The following is a 19,820-nucleotide window of genomic DNA, read 5'->3' on the forward strand; positions in this document are numbered from 1 at the left end:
ATGATATGTATCATGACATGTACATATATGAATATTTTTTATATGTTGATACAAGTTATGTAAGTTGAGATGAGTAATAAACTCAAGTGTGATGATGCGAGTCTTAAGGCACAATTTCAGACCCATAAATGTGATGGGTTCACACTACCTCAAGGCCTAACAACAATGTCAAAAGGCTAAGCAAATCAAATCAGGACTAGATCAAAGACAAGATTCGAGGATGAATCTTCTTGCGGAAAGGGAGAATTATACATGCACAAATGGGGTGGAATTTATTAGATTCCAATCATCAAAACTGCCAATTTCAGGCTTGGGAACTCAGCAGACTTGCGACTACTTTTTGGATGGGATCCTGGCATTTTTGGGTTGAGATGTCTCATGGCATTTGAAGATCTATCTCTTAGCTTCGAAACACATTTTGAATCACTCAATTTTGAGTTCGGGAGCTCAAGTTATTACCGTTTTAGTGAAGACTGCGCGAGCAGAATTTTTGAACGGGATTATGACGGGAATTACGAATTTCGTGCTTTTAATTCGAGTTTAAATCATATTGAGTTCGAGTTTTAGACTTAATTTTTATTATATATGAGCCCAATATTATATTTTTCAGATCTTATTATTTTATTATTATTTTATTCTTAATTTTTTATAATTATTAAGTATTTCAAGTTATTTAGGAGTTTTATGTTAACAAGAAAATTTAGTTTAAAACTACTTCTTGTTTAGATTAAATTAGAGTTCTAGTATACTTAAGAGTTTTATTTAGATTTATTTAGCTAGCTTATATATAGGCATTTGCATTGTACACAATTCATTCAATTCATTATTATTCTATTTCTCTTTTGAGTTAATAAATCCTCTCTGGTTTTTCTTTTTAAGAATTTCTCTTGAGTTTCTTTTAGAAGAGTTTTAACAATCTTTTTAGATTGTGGGGATCATCTTCAAACTTTTTCTTGCCAAGGTTTCTATCTTGGAGGGGAAATTAGAGCTGCTTGAAGGGGGTAATGGATTTTTCGTGTTTCCAAGGTTTATTAGGACTCCTACACGCCACATTCTATCTTTCCATTTATCTTCTTTATTCGCTTCCTTAATCTTTGATTTATTATTTTATTTTAGTTATTTATTTTAAATTTTTTTATCTGACTTGGATTCAATTTCTTTTCAGGTTGTGTCAAAATCTAAAATTCTTTCTGAACGTTTAGAGCCCTAAGTCAAATCTGTGACTTTGACAAATTTTACAATTCGCTTTTGCGTTCATCCATCTCATCATTTTTCATGTGACATGTCGAGAAAATAAGTTTATCAATGTTGAATTTATATGAAATATGTGCAAGTACGCTAACAAGTGTTGCTGTTGATGCTTAGGCAAGTGCCAAGCTATTGGTTGAATGGTAATATCTTTATTTATATGATGCATTGAAATGGTAAGTACTCAAGAGAAAATATGCTAGTGCTAATGAAATAGTGGTAAGGTTTAAATTGTGCAATTTCTTATTAAATGACTTATCATGGGATTAATTCGAGAAAGGCCATGTGTAAATGCACTAGCTTGTGGCTATGGTTGAATGATATGCTTATGACTTGAGTATGGAAAGTAAAAAAGTGCAAACGAAAATAAAGAAATTTAAAAGAGTTTAAAGTTGTTTAAAATCCTACTGAGCTAGAGATAATATGTATAAGTGATGTTGTGGATTTATTCATCTTATGAGTTGATGAATATAGCTTTATGAGTATTGAGGTATTAATATTGGGTTATTCATGATATGTATAAATTTCATATTTGAAATGAATTGATATGATTAAAGTTTATACGAGCATACTAAGCATTCATTGCTTATGTAATTGTTTTTATTTACTTTTCAAATTATTGGAAGCTCGATCGGGTTAGAATTTTGTCGGAGTTATATCACACTATCCATCGATTCTATTGGTACTTTTAGATGTTTTGATTTTGGTTATAATGGCATGTATAGGTATTTTGGTTAATGTTGGCCTTTATGAGTTTTGTTAATATTAGCCACTTGTTTGGTTTGTGTTTTGGCACATTTTGGTTTGTGCATATTTGCCTTATAAGGTTGATGTGTGGGTTGATTTATGGTTGTATAGTGAAAGGTAAAATGTTAGCTAAATGTGCATTTATATGCATGTGTTTTGGTATGTTTTGGTAGGTAAGTGACTTGGTTTGAAATAATGTAAATTAGCTTAGTAAACCTTGGGTACAATTATGCATATAAGTTAGTTGTACATATGAATACACTGAATACATGAACACACAAGTTATAATCTATCATCTGAGGTGCCTGAAGGAATATGGATTGTATGTAAAGATATTATATATTTAAGGCTTGATTTTTACTTGTTTTGGATGCTATAATATGACTTGTTTATATGAATGATGATAGTTGTAGATACATGTCTTGTTGAGTGAGAAAAATAGCTTATAAAATAGCCTGTTTTCATCCACACGGGCAGAGACACGGGCGTGTGTCTCAACTGTGTGTGACACACGGCTAAGTGACTCGGCCATGTGTCCTTTGTATCTTTTAAAGAATGCAAATCAGTGAGTTACACGACCTTAGACACGGGCATTTCTCTTGACCGTGTGAGTCACACGGCCATGTGACCCCTACAGTGTTGAAAATATTAAATGTTTTCGAAAAATTTTCTGAGTTTCCTATTTAGTCCTGATTTGTTTCTAATGTGTATTTTGAGTCTCGCGGGCTCATATAAGGAACAATATGTATGATTTTGATTGGTTTTTAACATGAATGATATATGATATGAAATGTTTTCATTTCATATCTATTTGATTTATAAACTCCGGTAATGCTTTGTAACCCTGTTTCGGCGACGAATTCAGATTAAGGGTATTACACGACCCCCCATGCAGGGTCTCTTATTCATATCATTTTGTTTAAACGCTTCTTAATAGCATTATTCTTTTAAAAACTTAACATGTAGAGCTATCAGATTTACCATGAGGTGGAACACCTACTGAATAATTCAAAAACCAGAAAATAATATTGAAGGAAGAAAAACCATCCAGGCAAACTCTTCTCACCACATATATATACACTCTGTTCCCCTCAGTGGAACTTCACAAGTGTCAATTGTATCCATAATTTATCCTAATAAATGGCCTACAAAATTCGAGAGAAATATAAATAAAGATCCTGTATATATGCTATTTGACTAGTCAAGTCAGTTGGCTCCTAATCAGATCACATTATAAAACCCAATTAGCACAGTGCTCAGGCAAACTGGACCTATTATACATTTGGCAGTAATTCTCACCAGGCTCACTCTTCGCTTGTCATACTATTTTCTTAAATAGCATAATACCCTGAAATAAAGTCTTTAATTACTTCTACGGCGGATATTTTACACCAAACTCTAATCCGCTAGAAGACTGTAAATTGGCGGATTATACTAAGTCAAACAAATAATTTCAACTTTACACGTCTTCTTCTCGAAGCCATCAGATTTAGGGTGTGAAAAATCAGATTTTTGTGACTGTAATCAAGATGTGGTTTCACTCACATGTTTCAAACACCAGGCCATATATTTTAATTTGTATAAATTAGAAAGTGAGATAGTCTTGGATAAGAAAGTTCCAGATTATAAGATTCTCTTATTCTTAATACCAATCCACTAAAAGCGCAGGTTCTGTAGAAATCTCCCTTGAACCCACCTCCATGTTGGTTCCTTAAGGATTCCAAAGGGCAAGGGACAACTTGTTTTTGGGTGCAATCTTTAATGGAGTCTTTGTTTAGTTATGAGTCCAAAACAAAAAAAAAAAAACAAAAAAGAAAAGACACAGGCTTTGGATTGTAGAAGTGTATTTGACCTTGATCATCATGTTTGATTACAACAATGCAAATTCCACATTAAATTATAAACAAACATAGATATAAGTTGTTCTTTTTAATACTTGACAGTGCTCTCTGGGCTTAATTTACTTCTCCTGCAAGCTACTAAAAGTAAGTCAAATTCATTTGCTATGGCATGCCATCCTCTTTTGTCCGAAGCCATTTTATGTTTCCTTCACGGTTCATCTTTTTCCACTGAAGCCATCTCCTCCTTGTCAGATACCATTATCTCATTACAATGTGATTCTTGGCTCTTGTTGTAAGACTGCTCTCTGTCCTTGCCCCACAACAGGAAGTATAGGCCAATGATAACGAGGAATCCACCTATAATGCTGAATGATCAAGTAAAAGTAAAGAGGTGTGTTTATATTTCTTTTTGCAAGTTTAAATTGTAAATTTGAGTTTTACATTTTACCTGCCTGTGTATAGTCATTCACCAAGAACTAGATATGCTAGAACCACCACCATAACTGTTTGAAGAGAGTTAAACATGGCGACAAACACCGGTCCTTTCTCTTTCATGCACCAAATTTGAAGGCAGACAAAAACAGCAGAGCATATTCCCTGGAATTTTTAGTTTTCATCCTACCAGGCTTAGGACATGAATTGTGAATGAATGGATTTAAACTGGTTTTGAGAGCCATGGAATTACTTACAGAATATGTAATGGACCAGAAATTAACTTGAACATTTTGATTGACCATGCTGATGCCTTGTGCTGTAAGCACACTGCAAAGACTGCCGATTGTGCTCCCCCGATACCGTTCATCCATGCTGCTAGTGAAACTTGTGTTGGATATTTCTTCAAAGTAATTGCCTAAACATTTTCAGGGATCAACTCCTTAGTTATTTTGTACACTAACATTTTAGTACATGGCATCATTAGAAGTTACTACTAATTGATTACCTGCAGAATGTACCATATGGCCCATGTTATGCAACTCGCCACTGTCAGAATAGGTCCTTTCACCCAGTTCTCATGAACCGAACCCGAATGCCTGTTTATGTGAACTATAGCAGCTGACAACCTTTGCACTGCAGGCCCTTTGTACAAAGTGATGGTAGTTACCCCTGCAAGGGATATTAAGGTTCCAAGGATTTTAGCCATCCCACGAGGGTTCTTTACATTGACAACCTCCATCCTGCACCGCAAACGTAAAGGACATTGTTTATGAAAATCTCTTTTAAACTGTTCATTTATAAAGGTTTAACGAAAGAGGCACTGAGGCAGTGCATATATAGAGTTTTACACTCTACCTGAGTATGACGGCAATTATAAAAGTCCAGGAAGGAATAGTGTTGAACAGAGTTGCAACGAATGTCGGAGAAGTGTATTTCAAACTTGCAAAGTGCAAGTTAAGGGATGAACAGATTCTGTTTTTATCATCAAGGGGACAAAATAAGGAACAAACGTTATAATTCAAACTCTTTGAATCAAATTGGCATTAACTAGAGGTAGATGGACGTTTATAATTTACTCTACCCTATGAGAGAAAGCAAAAAGAACTCCGAAAACAGTCGAAACGTAAGGTTTGGCCTTGAATTTCTGCAAGACAGAAGAACCCGTAGAATTTACAGTCTCATAAACACAGTTTAAACCAGTGTTGGTATAACAAACCTCTCAAGAAAATAGGCAAAAGGAAACATGAGGCAGGCAGATAGGCAAAATCGGTAAGTGACATATATATGTGGATTCAGCCCTTGACTGAAGGCAGCTTCAGTAAAGAAATACACAATTGCATAACCGATCTGAGTCAGAAACATGATTAGATGAGGCTTATATCTTTCCAAGGTTGCCATGAATGTGCAGGCCATGTATCCCCTTGCTTTCTGCAATGATAATTACAGTTTTTTTTTTTTTTTACTTTTTCTGTTAACTTGTGCTTAGTGCAGGAAATGCATCTATAATAATACCAAATGGAGTAGTAATCAATGTTCTGTACCACAAAAAGATTTTGGGAAAGGACTGACCAAAGTGGAAAGTGTGTTTATTGAAACAGTAGAGATTTGTATCATTTTCACCATCTTTGTTATTACTCCTTTTTCCAAATTCACAAGCCCTTTTCATTACAGTTTTAAAGTTTGGGCCATGGTGACAAATATGCTCAACTTGTTACTCATGTTCTAATATGTGTCGGACACGAATACTTTAAATAAAATGAAAAGCGTGGTTGAGGGTGTGAAAATCTTGGAAAGTGAACTTTGCAAATGTTCCAGTGATACTGAATGTATTATTCGCTGGAGGGATTGGCGTTTGTGGAATCTGATTACCTGTTATCCTCAGATACTTAAACAAGAAAGTAGGAATAATTTTGCAAGTTGGAGCACCGATTAAGCGCAATAATAACTTGAAATTAAATATTCTTCTTGCTGTTTAGTCTTTTCTTCCCCTCCATTATTTTGGAGCAGAAAAGTGGGAGTGAGACAATCTTTGGTGCTTCCAATCACTGCCTTTTACTCTGTTTAAATTAGTTTCATCTTTTGATAACCGAACAATGTTTCTCAATTATTTTATACACAAAAAAAGAGACCTGCATCAGAAAGTAATGCTATTATGCATCAGATTTAACTTTTTATAGGAATATGAGTTATATAAAACCCTTTTCATCACATTTCATTATACACCAAACCATAAATATGATAAATAGCAGAATCAGCATTGCGGTGGAATGAGCAAGCTCCGAATCCTCCCCTGAGTCATCTCCATGTTGGATTCCTCTAGGTTCTAGAAGAGGATCCTAATGGAAGTCAATCCCAGTTTTTTTAGGTCTTTGCAGAGTGGGAGCATTACTTGCCATGTAGTCAGCCATGAAAGTTACCAATAAAATAAGCGAAAGGAAGCATCACAACTCCAGCTTATAGCCACTCATAATGTATTGATTAAGATTCGGACTTGGGATGGAAATTAAAGACTAGTTGGAGATCAAAATTGATGCTCCGAGATACCAAAATACAATGTAAAAAAAACATATTTTGATGCTTAGAAAATGCAACGAATCCTGTTTGTCTTTCAGATTATGGGAAGAAGTGTTAAAGGAGGTTTCAACTTGGCCATTCTGGCTTTGTTGTTTTTTCACTATGTGTGGCATCTGAACATAAATCTGTTTCCCCAAAATAAAATATAAGTGGATGTCTCCATCTTCCAGTTCTTGAAAGAATCGCATTCCTCTGTTTCCTGCGAGAGTATGAGTGAGATTTCATGTTTCCATTTCTACCAATGAATATGATCATCACCATCATCATCATCATCAAAGATATTAAATTCTTATACGCGGCTCGGCTGAATTCCATTATCAGTACATGGAACTCACAGTGTCGCACATATCCTGCTTTCTAGGAGTGCATTTGAAAATTGTATTAACCCTGATGTTGAACGGGATCTGTTTAAAAGAATATTTGAGCCCCAAATTTATATACTAATTGATTTTGCAGCAAGTTGTTTCTAAGTGAATCAGTTCCTGGAAAACTATGAGAAATATTGTTTATTCCTACAAAAGTACGAAACCTTGAATAGAATTATTTGACTTTTATTTCTTTCAGTAATTTCGTAATTGTATTATTGATATTCTTTTTTTTATAAATAGAATTATCATTGATTTATGATAATGAACTAAGCCCAGTTCTATTCATGACCATAAACCCTTACCTTCTGGACTTAGGCCTACGTGTACACCTTGGTAACCTAAAGCCATTAAATCAGCCTTATTACAGGTTAAAAGTAATCATAATCTCTTAGAAATTAAATGATATTTGTTAAAAATTTTCATTTTAATCATATAAATAAAAAATTTACAATTTAAACACATCTTAAATGAAAATCTCACATGAATTTTAAAAATTAAATCTAGTATTTAAATTTCTATTTCAACTTTCGTTTCTAAACCAAAACCAATAAAATTGAAACACATAGCTTTAGCTTTGGTTTCTTTGTTTCACCATCGTCACCATCCTTTGTCATCCCTGCAACATCAGTTGAAACCCCATGTCCCCATCATTATCTTCTTCTCCAACACCAGCCTCCTCTGACAACCGTTTCTATATATGCTTCTCTAATTGCTTCTCCACCGTCAACCGCTACTCCTCCATCTTTGTTGGTGTTTTTGAATAAAAAGAAGAACAAGTGCTTTGTAACACCCTAAACCCGGCTTGGACGTCCAACTCAAATTTTGGGAGTTATCTCATCAGTTATCGTCACACAACAACACAATAAAGTTAAACCATGCTTCATAACACATTCATCATAAAACAAATTAAGTATATGATCTTCTAGGTTCATCCTAATATAGTTATCGAAATCCTAATATACTACTTAAACAAAGGTAAACGCTTAACCGAGCATCCACTGCGCTGACCCGTTCAAGATTGGAGATTACCTAAAATCCAATCAAAACAAAATGAGTTGTGAACTCAGTGCGTAAAAGAAATTTAAGTTTATTCAATTAGTATTCATTTATAAAGTAGTTCCAAGTTCAGAGATTCGGTTCGGTACGGAATTATTTACAGCTCAGATTCAAAACAGATCAGTTGTATACAAATATTTATACATATGCAAATTCATATATATATATATATATATATATATATTGCAGATATTCTTAAACCCACACCATCTTCGATCATCCCAACACACCGTTAAGGACATTCAATGCCCATCCATCCCTACACACCACAAAGTGTCTATTTGACACGTTTACAGTAACACAGCTTAGCTGCTGGATCATTGTAACACCCCCTAACCCCAAACCGTTGCCGAAACGGGGTTACGAGACATTACCAGACATATCAAACAGTTTACGAATAATTCATAATAAAATAACAATTGTAATATAATTGTATAACTAAATCCATATAATAAACTTTTGAAGTTCAACACATGAATGAAAAAGTGAAATGAAACTCGTTCAAATACTCCGAGGTTTTTTTTTGTTTTTTTTTTTACAAAATTTCGGCAGCATTTCGGCTTATTTTTGCATAATACCTCCTGCAATTAAAACCATAGTATTTCCAATCTCAACCAATTCAACCGATTCATTTCACATTCTCAATTCCTATTCTAAATACCTTCTAATCAACTTAATCAACATAATGTCAATTTAAATTTAACAATGTAATAAATTAAATAAAGATCGATAAACTTCTTTCATTATAATTCATAAACTTATACTACTAACATTTTTAATCATTCATACTAAAACATAATAACCTTTATACACATCCTATGTACATGCCACATTACCAAGGAAAATTATACATCACCAAAAGTTTGCTGAAGTCGGGTCTGGTTTTGGATGCTGGATCAGTACTTGACCTCTACAACCTGCGCACGGAAACAACCGTACGCTGAGTATGCATATACTCAGTGGTATCACTATAATTCAATTTATAATTAAATACATTAAATCACACACATACTTTTCATTACAATTATCACTACTAAGAAACAATTCAATCTTTTAATATTAGCAATTAATTATATATAAATATCATTCTTATTTCTTTATTTAAAATTTCACTCTTCACATATAATATATCATTCGAGATTAGTTTTATCAGTAAATTTATTTCATTTATCCCTATTAACTTGACTCGGACTCGGCGGATACACGGATTCCAACCAAACACACCAAGAAAAGATGTCAGTAATTGTAATAAGAATCGATTCGACACACAAAGTGCCGAATCGGTAACGGTGATAATGATAACAATATTCGACACACGGTGCCGAACCGATAACGATATGATAACATATTCGGCACATAAGTGCCTAATCGGTAAGCCGGCAAATACCCCGTACTCTTCCATATCCTATGGCATGCCAACTATATCCGACTAGCCCGACTAGTTAATAGGGTATTTAATTCACTTTTCAAAGATAAATTTCCATCTTAATTCAAGATCAATTATAATTCCTTAATTCAATCGGTTTCACAAGTATTACAGTAATTCTTTACTTGATAATTTCACAATTCAATGCATTATGCATAACAATATTCATATTTTCACAATTCACTCAAGAATCAAGACAATATTCAAGATTCCATAATTGGTTCAAGATCGGTTTCAATTTCATTACTACATTATAAATTTATTATTTATTAAACATTTACCTTAAAATACTTACCACACATAATTAGCAAATTAAACACTTAATAATAATAAAGTTTGAATTATAGTGATACAAACCGTAATTCTCGTGTCTATTCCTCGTCTACTTTTTCCTTTCCTTTCCTCGTGGATGCCTCGGTGCAATATTAGCTACTGAAAAAAATAATAATTTATACTATTAATTACAGCACTAATTATAATAAATAATTAAATTTCTATTCAATTTCTTCCTTATTCTCAATTTAATCCTAATTAAATTCACTTACTTTCCTAATTCAATTCACACTCTATTTCTATTCAAACTTCATCCAAACTCAAATTTAATTATCAAAATTTCAGCATATTTTCCAAATTTCGAATTTTCCTCAATTTAGTCCCTAAAACATAAAACTTATAGTTTCTTTTACAATTTAATCCCTTTTCAATTCTAACTTAAAATTCATGCTATTTAATCCCTAATTCATCTCTTTTGTTCAACATAAACTATACTTGAAAACCTATGAACTTACAAAACATCAACTTAATCCCATCAAAACTTTGTTTTAAAGCTTTTAAAACATTAGAATTAAGAGAAAAGGGCTAATTTGACTTACCAAATTAAATTTCAAGCTTCAAAACCCTATTTTCCTTTTTCTTCTTTTTCTTCTTTCTCCCTGTTTCTCCCCTGTTTCGTCTCTTCTATTCTGTTTCTTTCCTTTCTTTTGCTTTGTTTTTATTTCATTTTATTTCATTTACTTTATATTATATTAATTAATTATAAATATTACAAATGTATGTATTTTATTAGTACACTTGCATTAAATCATTACCATACACTTGTTTCAATCTAACTAACTTATCAAATAAAAATCTCATAATATTATTATTTAATTAACAATTATCTTTTACTAAATTTTCAAGTAAATAAATAAATATAATACACTTGTATTTTATTTTACCACACACTTGGCAAAATCATAATTTATTATTACCCAAAAATCTTATACTAATTATTTAATTACTAAATATCTTTTAATTTAATAATAACTAATAACTAATAATAAATAATAAATATCATTAATTATATAATAAACAAATAAATTCTTAAATTTTATTTTATGCCGCCTCAATCATTTTAAATGGCTTAATTGCTATTTTAGCCCTTTTTACTTTCTTTTAATCTATGATTAGATTTTCACTTCTATTGTAATTTAATCCCTTTTGCTAATTACTCTTAATTGAGCCAAATTCACCTATCTAAAACCTAATTAAACACACAACTAATCTCGTAAGTATTTCTAATAATTATTTATGACTCAGTTTACTAAGACGGAGGCCCGATAATACACACTTTTCTGGTGCCCACGGATTTTGGGTCGTTACAATCATAATGCGTCAAAGCACCAGAATCAAAACTATTTACATAGTGGTTGCAAAGCAGATTACTTCCTTCTTCATAACATCCCAACCCATGCAAATGCAGAGTGCAATTGTCCACAATACACTTACAATTAAAATAATCATATATCTGTTACAGAATATCAGAGAGTTCTCATTCAATCAAATTCAAATCATTCATACAATGGGGAAATCATTATCAATCATAAACCATATTTACAGCCTCAAAAACGGGTTTCGAACCTCTTTTATAATGCCACATGGCCTGGACACACGGCCATGTCCTTGCCCGTGTGGCTCACATGGCCTGGGCACACTCCCATGCCCTCTATTCGTGTGGTTTTAACATGTAAATAGAGAGTTACACGGCTTGGACACACGATCGTGTCCTTACCTGTGTGACTTACACGGCCTGGGCACACGTCCGTGTGCTTACCCGTGTGGCTCTAAGTCATAAATAGCGAGTTACATGCCCGTGTCCCATGCCTGTGTGAATCATATACCAACATGGCCACACATGACTTGGACACACGTCCGTGTGCCAGCCCATGTGGCTCCAATTCGATGAACAGTGAGTTACACGGCCGATCACACGGCCTACCACACACCCGTGTGGCGTCGACAGCCACCATTTTCGGTGACCCAAAACTTACAAAATTAAGGTTTCTGGTACACACCTGGTTTCGTTTTGACGGGGAAACAACACGGAGACTACTTAGAACCTAATTAATCATTCAACAACCAATTACACCATCAATTTCAATATTTAGCAAAATTAACCTACCGCTAAGATTATGTCTGAAAACTCGACGCAATTCCAACTCAATTCGTACACTCACTTCGCATGAAATAGAAGAAAATAAACTAACACGGTGGATTAACGTCCCTTGTAATATCCTTGCCTAAACAAAGTAACCAATCGAATGTTTAACAGAACGTCAAGTAAACGAGCAAAATCTCGCTTCGACAGAAAAGTGCTAACACAACGGAATCGCAAACGAAAGAAAATCACAGCGGAACTTACTCAATATCAACCTTATAGGCAGCAAGACTTCCCAATTCACATAAAATCGATTGCAGGAAAAAAGAAAAATAAAAGAAGGAAGAACAGAAAAAAAAAACAAGAACTAAGATTTTCAAAAAATAAAAGAACGATAACATTTTCTTAGAATGTTTTAAAATAACCACCATCCATTCCGGAATTTGCGAAAAATATATTTCCTAATGCATACGATGGGGTTCGAACTCGAAACTAGACATAATACAGACAGATGCTTAACCAGTGAACCAACAGGCTCATTCTTGTCATTGATTTCCCCAGAATTGCACTTAACCACCTAACACATAGATAAGAGTTGTTTAAAAATAACAAAAAATTTAGTAACACAACTCGGACTCCAGACCTTAAACACAAAAACAGAGCACAAAACTAGAGATATATGATTTTAATTATTGCAGATTCTCACAATTAAACTATTAAATTTTTGGGGCGTTACATGCTTGTTTTAGGACCAAAACAGAGAAGAAAAATGGCTGAAAAAATTTCATCATACATAGATGTCAATTGAAGCTTACATATAAACAAGCAATCAACTTGAGTAAAAAAAAATCACCTAATACTTACCTAACACCACGAACACATCTTAAAACTCATAAAACTAAACTTGTGCACATAGATAAGCTGATTTAATCAAGTCAATCGACACCTAATCACAACAAACATCTTACTAACTTAGGTCATATGTAACTAAGTAACAAAAAAACAACTAAAGACATCATGTTGTCGTGCTGCAACATGCATGCAACAAAAAAAAAACAGACTTGCAACATGCATGCAACAAAAAAAAACAGACTTAGCTGCATGTAAGTCATTTCTTAACACTCCTTGGCTTTCATGCTGCAAACTCCCAGTTTGGCTCTTAAATTCTCGAACCTTACTGTCCCAAAAGGTTTTGTCAAGATGTATGCCAATTGATTTTCAAAACTACAATGAACCACCTTGATCTTATGTGATTGCTCCACTTCTCTGACAAAATGAAACTTAATCTTGAAATGTTTAGTTTTACCATGAAACACTAGATTCTCTGCAATTGTAACAGCAGATTGATTGTCACATTTAATCTTTGTTGCTTCTCTTTGGTGCAAATTCAAATCAACCAAAAGTTTCCTCAGCTAAATAGCTTGATTAACAATTGTAGCAACTACAACATATTCAACCTCAACTCCTGATTGAGCTACAATGGTCCAACAAAAAATAATTGATCCTAAGGTGAACATGTACCCTGAGGTACTTTTTATGTCATCAAAGGATCTAGCCCAATCACTATTTGTAAAATCAACAAGTTTCATGTCATCAGCCTTGGTGAACTTGACTCCATAGCTTAGAGTCCCTTTGATGTATCTCAGAACTCTTTTTGCTACTTAAAAGTGAGTCACATTACAACAATGCATGAATCTGGACAAAAGACTAACAGGAAATACAATATCAGGTCTTGAGGCTGTTAAATAGAGTAAACACCCTACAAGGCTTCTATAATCAAATTCATTTACCCTTTCAAAATCACCTTGGCTCGTAAGTTTTTCACCAATAGCAACTGAAGTACTAGTTGTTTTGTAATTTTGCATGCAAAATTTGTTCAAGATCTTCAAGGCAAAAGCCTCCTGACTTATAAAAATGCCTTGCTGAGTTTGAGATACCTCCATACCAAGAAAGTAGGTTATTTCACCTAGATCAAACATTTCGAATACATTTTCTATTTGCCTTTTGAACTCAGCTAAAAATTCATCACTTCCATTAGTCTCTAGCATGTCATCCACATACAAGGAGACTATTAGAATAATTTCATCTCTAGCTTTCTTCACATATAAAGTTGGCTCACTGATGCTTCTTTCGAATCCCAAGCTTGACAAATAGTTGTCAATTCTATCATACCAAGCCTTTGGAGCCTGTTTTAAGCTATACAAAGCCTTTTTAAGCTTGTACACTTTTGTTTCTTCACCAACCACCTTGAAACCATCTGGTTGTTCAACATATATCTCCTCCTTGAGGAATCCATTAATGAAGGCAAACTTCACATCAAGTTAATGTATCTTCCACTGCCTTTGAGCTGTCAAGGCAAGCAAAAGTTTTATGGTATCTAATCTTGCCACAGGTGCAAAGGTCTCAAAGTAGTCAAGTCCATACCTTTGGCTGAAACCCTTCACAACCAACATTGCCTTCAGCTTGTTTAAGGTGACATCAACATTGTGCTTGGCTTTAAACACCCATTTTACCCCTATGACTTTCTTGTGAACTGCCCTTTCAACTAGCTCTCAGGTTTGATTATTGTGTACCATTTTCATTTCATCCAATATTGCTTTCTTCCAGCCTTGTAATGCTTCTGCTTCTTTATAACTGAATGGCTCAATAGCAGCTATGTCAGCCCTTTCATACACCTCACTAATTAATTTGGTTCCTTTAACAGGTAAATCATCAAAATCCATTTCTTGCTCAAACTGATCAGCTTCATTTCGCCAAGTGAATAAATCTTCAGTAACATTTTTTGGCTCAGCTTTATCCCAGTTCCATGTTGACTTCTAATCAAACACTACACCCCTACTTACACAAACCTTGTAAGTTAATGGATCAAGTATTCTGTAGCCCTTCTTGACACTGCTATAGCCCAAAAAGATTCCAGATTAAGCCTTATTTATTTGTCCCTATTAATAGTAAGAACATGTGCATAACAGATACAACCAAATATTTTTAAATGTGCAACTAAAAGTTTGAATCCAAACTAGGCTTCAAAGGGAGTTTTTTCCAGCAAGGCTTAGGTTGGTAGCTTGTTTTGAAGATAGACAGCAGTGATTACTGCTTCAGCCCAGAATTTTTTTTGCAAGTTTCTTTCAAACATGAGACATCTGGCCATATCCATCAGGGTTCGATTCTTTCTTTCACTAACACTATTTTGCTAAGGTGTATAGGTGTTGGTGAGTTGATGTTCAACCCTTGACTCTTCACAAAACTTTTGAAACAAATTAAAAGTGTACTCTGTCCTATTGTTTGACCTTACAATTCTGAGCTTGCAACCTGATTGAGTCTCAACTATTGCTTTGAACTTCCAAAATACAGAAACAACTTTTGACTTCATTTTGAAGAAATAAACCCAATTGTCAAAACCAATTTTTATTTTGAAAAACGGGGTCGACTTGGATTTTGAAAAAAAATGAAAATGGGAGTCGCCATCGATCCTTTTTATTTAGGTGTGATCGGGTTACCTCAAAAAGTGGTTATTTTTAATAAGCAATTTTACTTTATTAAAATAATGATTTTGGCCCATGAAATTCAGAAAAACGGGTTCGGACACAACGTATTGAATTCTCGATAATGAGCTTTTTATTTATGTTTTGGTTAAAGAGCATTCTCGATTATTCAGATTCAACGAAAGAGTTGGAACCCAATACGTTAGGGCTCAATCTTCTCGAAGATTCCAAATACCGAGTATTGTCTTTACTTTTCAAAATTTTCTCTTTATACGAATTTGGGTAACAATTATATAATGGAGTAACAATTGTGATAATATAAATATAAATAGCATGATCAAGAACAACAACAATAATAATAATAATAATAATAATAAAACAAATCAATCATGTATAACAATATCAAGTAAATAAACAAATAAAACCGAAACATTTAAAGAATATAATAATGATAATAATGGTCATGTGAATAAATAAATAAATAAACATCAAGTAAAGCAATAATAATAACAAAGAAAATAGATAAAATTATAAAATATAAAATATATATATGTACATATAAGAAATATATATATGTATGTGAATTATAAAAATTAAAAAATTAAAAATATGTATATACATATTTTAATATGTAAAAGAAATATAAGCATGTATATAAAATTAGGAAACATAGAAAATATATAAAAGTATGTGTATATATATATTTATAAAAATTAAAAATGTGTACGATATGTATATATTATAAAACGTATGTATGTATACATGCATATATATAACAAAATTTGAAATTTAAAGGCATAAAAAGTAAATAATAATGATACAAGATTAATGATGCCAGATAATAGTATTAATAATATTAAAATAATTAATTTAATAATAAAAAATAACAAATAGAGGATTAAATAGCATCAATAATAAAAGACCAATGAATTTAAAACAAAGAGTATAAAATAAAAATATAAGGAAAAATAAAATGTAAACAAATTTGAAAATAATGAATTTGAAAATGAATAAAAGGGAAAAAGAGATTTGAAATCAACAATATACAAATCAATAAATAAATTATACACAAATCAACAAAATAAGAACAAGCCACAGAAAATAAGAACACAAGAGAGAGAGAAATTTGAGTGAATACTCTTAAAAATTATTATTACTCCCCACTCCCCCCTTTACAATGAAGGGAGAGGCCTCTATTTATAGTTGAGCCTCCCCAAATCCAACGGTACAGATCAATTACATCAACGGCTAAGATTAAATGGTATCTACAAATTAAATCTCTAAGATTACAAAATCATATCTTCTAAGATTGCATATCATATCTATGATTGCATATATCATATCTAAGATTGCATATCCTTGAAGATTATGTTTCCATAAGCTTGTAGATGGACCTTCAACCTTTTCAAGTAATGGGTCATTCCGATCGGGCCAAATGATATAATTTTGTACTAGACTTAGACTTTGTTTTATTATTTTGGGTTTATTATTTTTTGTGAGCCCGGGCTAAAATTGGGTATTACACAACAAAACCTAGAATAATCATCAATGAAAATGATCAAATACATGCTACTATTCAAAGATTGAGTCTCCATAGGACCACACATATCAGTGTGAACTAACTGTAGTTTTTCAGAGGCCCTCCAGGCCTTGTTTGCTGGAAATAGAAGCCTAGCTTGTTTTCCCAACTAGCACACTTCACAAACACCTTGTTGCTCAACCACTTTTTTAGAGTTGTTAATCAAATCCTCCTTGGATAATTGAAGTAAGGATCTATAATTGACATGGCTCATCCTTTTATGCCACAATTCAGATTCATCCAATGTAGCTGTATAAGCACTAGTAGTAGCTTTATTCCAGTCAACAAAAAAACTCTTATCAGTCGTGGCCACTGACATAAGCTTACATCCATTTGAATCACTAATCAGGTATTCTTTGTTCTTAAACACAATCAAATACCCTTTCTCGAATAATTGACCAATACTTAGTAGATTTCTATTTCTTTCAGGTACTAAAAGAACATTTGAGATAAGTTTAGTACCTGAAGGAGTGTCAATCAACATATCTCCTTTTTCTTTTGCTTTGATATACTATCCATCGCCAACTTTCACCTTGGAGTTGAAGTTACTGTTTATCCACTTGAAAATGCTGGCATCATGAGTCATGTGTTTGGAACAACTACAATCAGTCAACCACCTTTTTATGTTCTTTCTCCTGATTGCACAACAAGAAATTGCAAATACTTGCTCCTCTTAAGCATGGCTTTCTTCAGCTACTTCAGCTGGAGAGTTTAGTTGTTGTGGTTGCTATTATTTTTGTTGGCCTTTGTTTTTGCAAACTTTTTCAACATGGCCTAATTGCTTTCGAGTAGTCTTTTTACAATGAGAGCATGGTGGATTCTTTTTCTTTCCACCACTTCTTTTAGACTTCTCTTTGTTGTCTGACCAACTCTTCTTCCCTTTGTAGCTAGAGAAGCTTGAGCTTCCTTTACTTTTGACTTGAAATGCACCTTCATGATGCTTCTCATGTCTGTTGGCTCTTCTTTGTTCATGAGCATAGAGTGCATTGATTAGCTCAATTAAAGAAATTGTTGACAAATCTTTTGAGTCTTCCAAGGAAGAAATATTGGTTTCATATCTCTTAGGTAATGTTGCAATAACCTTTTCCACTATTCCGCTTTCACTGAATTGGTCCCCAAGTAGTCTTATATTGTTCACAACAACCATGATCTTGTTAAGTATTGCTTAACTGTCTCGGTCTCCTTCATCTTCAAGTTTTTAAAATCCCTCCTCAAATTGATAAGTTGTTGCTGTCTTATTTTCTCAGTGCCTTTAAACTCCTCTTTAAAGCTTACTTTGGAGTATCATACGCTATAATCCTTGTAAAAGTCAAGTCCGACACACTATTTTGAAGGCAAGACATTGCCTTGTATCTTTTGGCTCTATCATCAAAGTGCTGCCTGATTTGAGCTACCGTTGGGTTAGCTCTCTAGGGTGGTGGTTCAAGATCAGCTTTTATCACCTCCTATAGGTCAAATGCTTGCAGCTAGGTCTTCATTTTTACTACCCAAATGTGGTAGTTTTCATCATTGAACACTAATGGTGGAGTTGGAGAGAAACCGGATGAAGACATATTGACTTGAGAACATAAAAGAGAAATAGCCCTCTAAGAAACAGGCTTTTGATACCAATTGTTGGTGTTTTTGAATAAAAAAAGAAGAATAAGTGCTTGTTTTAGGACCAAAACAGAGAAGAAAAATGGCTGAAAAAAATTCATCATACATAGATGTCAACTAAAGCTTACATATAAACAAGCAATCAGCTTGAGTAGAAAAAAACTATCATCTAATACTTACCTAACACTACTAAAACACCTTGAAACTCATAAAACTAAACTTGTACACATAGATAAGTTGATTTAATCAAGTCAATCAGCACCTAATCACAACAAACATCTTACTAACTTAGTTCAAATGTAACTAAGTAACAAAAAAAATAATTAAAGACACCATGTTGTCGTGCTGCAACATGCATGCAACAAAAAAAAAAAACTTAGCTACATGTAAGCCATTTCTTAACAATCTTCACCCCTTGAATCTTCTCCAACTTCCTCTCTTCCTGCTTCTCCCATGCTCTTGTTGGTTCTCCCAGTGATGGTTAGCTTCATCTCTTTAACTGGGAGCAAGCAGGCCTTGAGGCTACTGGTTTAGCTATGACTCTCCTCTATACTTCTTTAACCTCTATTTCAGTAAGTTTGTGTATTTTATTTCACTTTAGCATAACGTGCCTTAAAAACCCAATTTATACACCACTCCTTGACCTCAACAGTCGAAAATACTACTGTTCTTGAGAAGGTAATGCAAAGCTCAAAATCAACATATTAGACCTACAAGCAGCAGGGTTATATAAACTATAGAAATGTTTGGAAAGAAGGTTGCATGAATATGAGTTTGAACGACAAAACTATTAGCTGTTGCAAGACATCTTAGCAGTAAACCACTGAACTTTCTTCAATGTCTCAACCATCAATGCCTTATGCTGCAGTTACGAATCCTTACTCAAATGCCTCTTGGGGTTTCAAGGGCAACTACTCCGGTAGTAGCTCCCAGGAGATGCTGCCTCATCTAGGTTTGGCTCAAATCCCAGAGCCTATTAACAGTCAATTTTCCAAGGGGCTTCAGTTGTCTCACCAAAGCAGGAGGCAATACATGGAACATGAGCCATCTAA

General features: G+C 33.5%; 1 pseudogene; it reads right to left on the reverse strand.

Moving 5' to 3' along the window:
• Nucleotides 1-3,835: 3,835 nt before the first annotated feature.
• LOC105803187 (protein WALLS ARE THIN 1-like) lies at nucleotides 3,836-5,881 on the reverse strand (annotated as a pseudogene).
• Nucleotides 5,882-19,820: the final 13,939 nt, after the last annotated feature.

This window comes from Gossypium raimondii, chromosome 11 (genome assembly GCF_025698545.1).
Source record: "Gossypium raimondii isolate GPD5lz chromosome 11, ASM2569854v1, whole genome shotgun sequence".
NCBI classification, from domain to species: Eukaryota; Viridiplantae; Streptophyta; class Magnoliopsida; order Malvales; family Malvaceae; genus Gossypium; species Gossypium raimondii.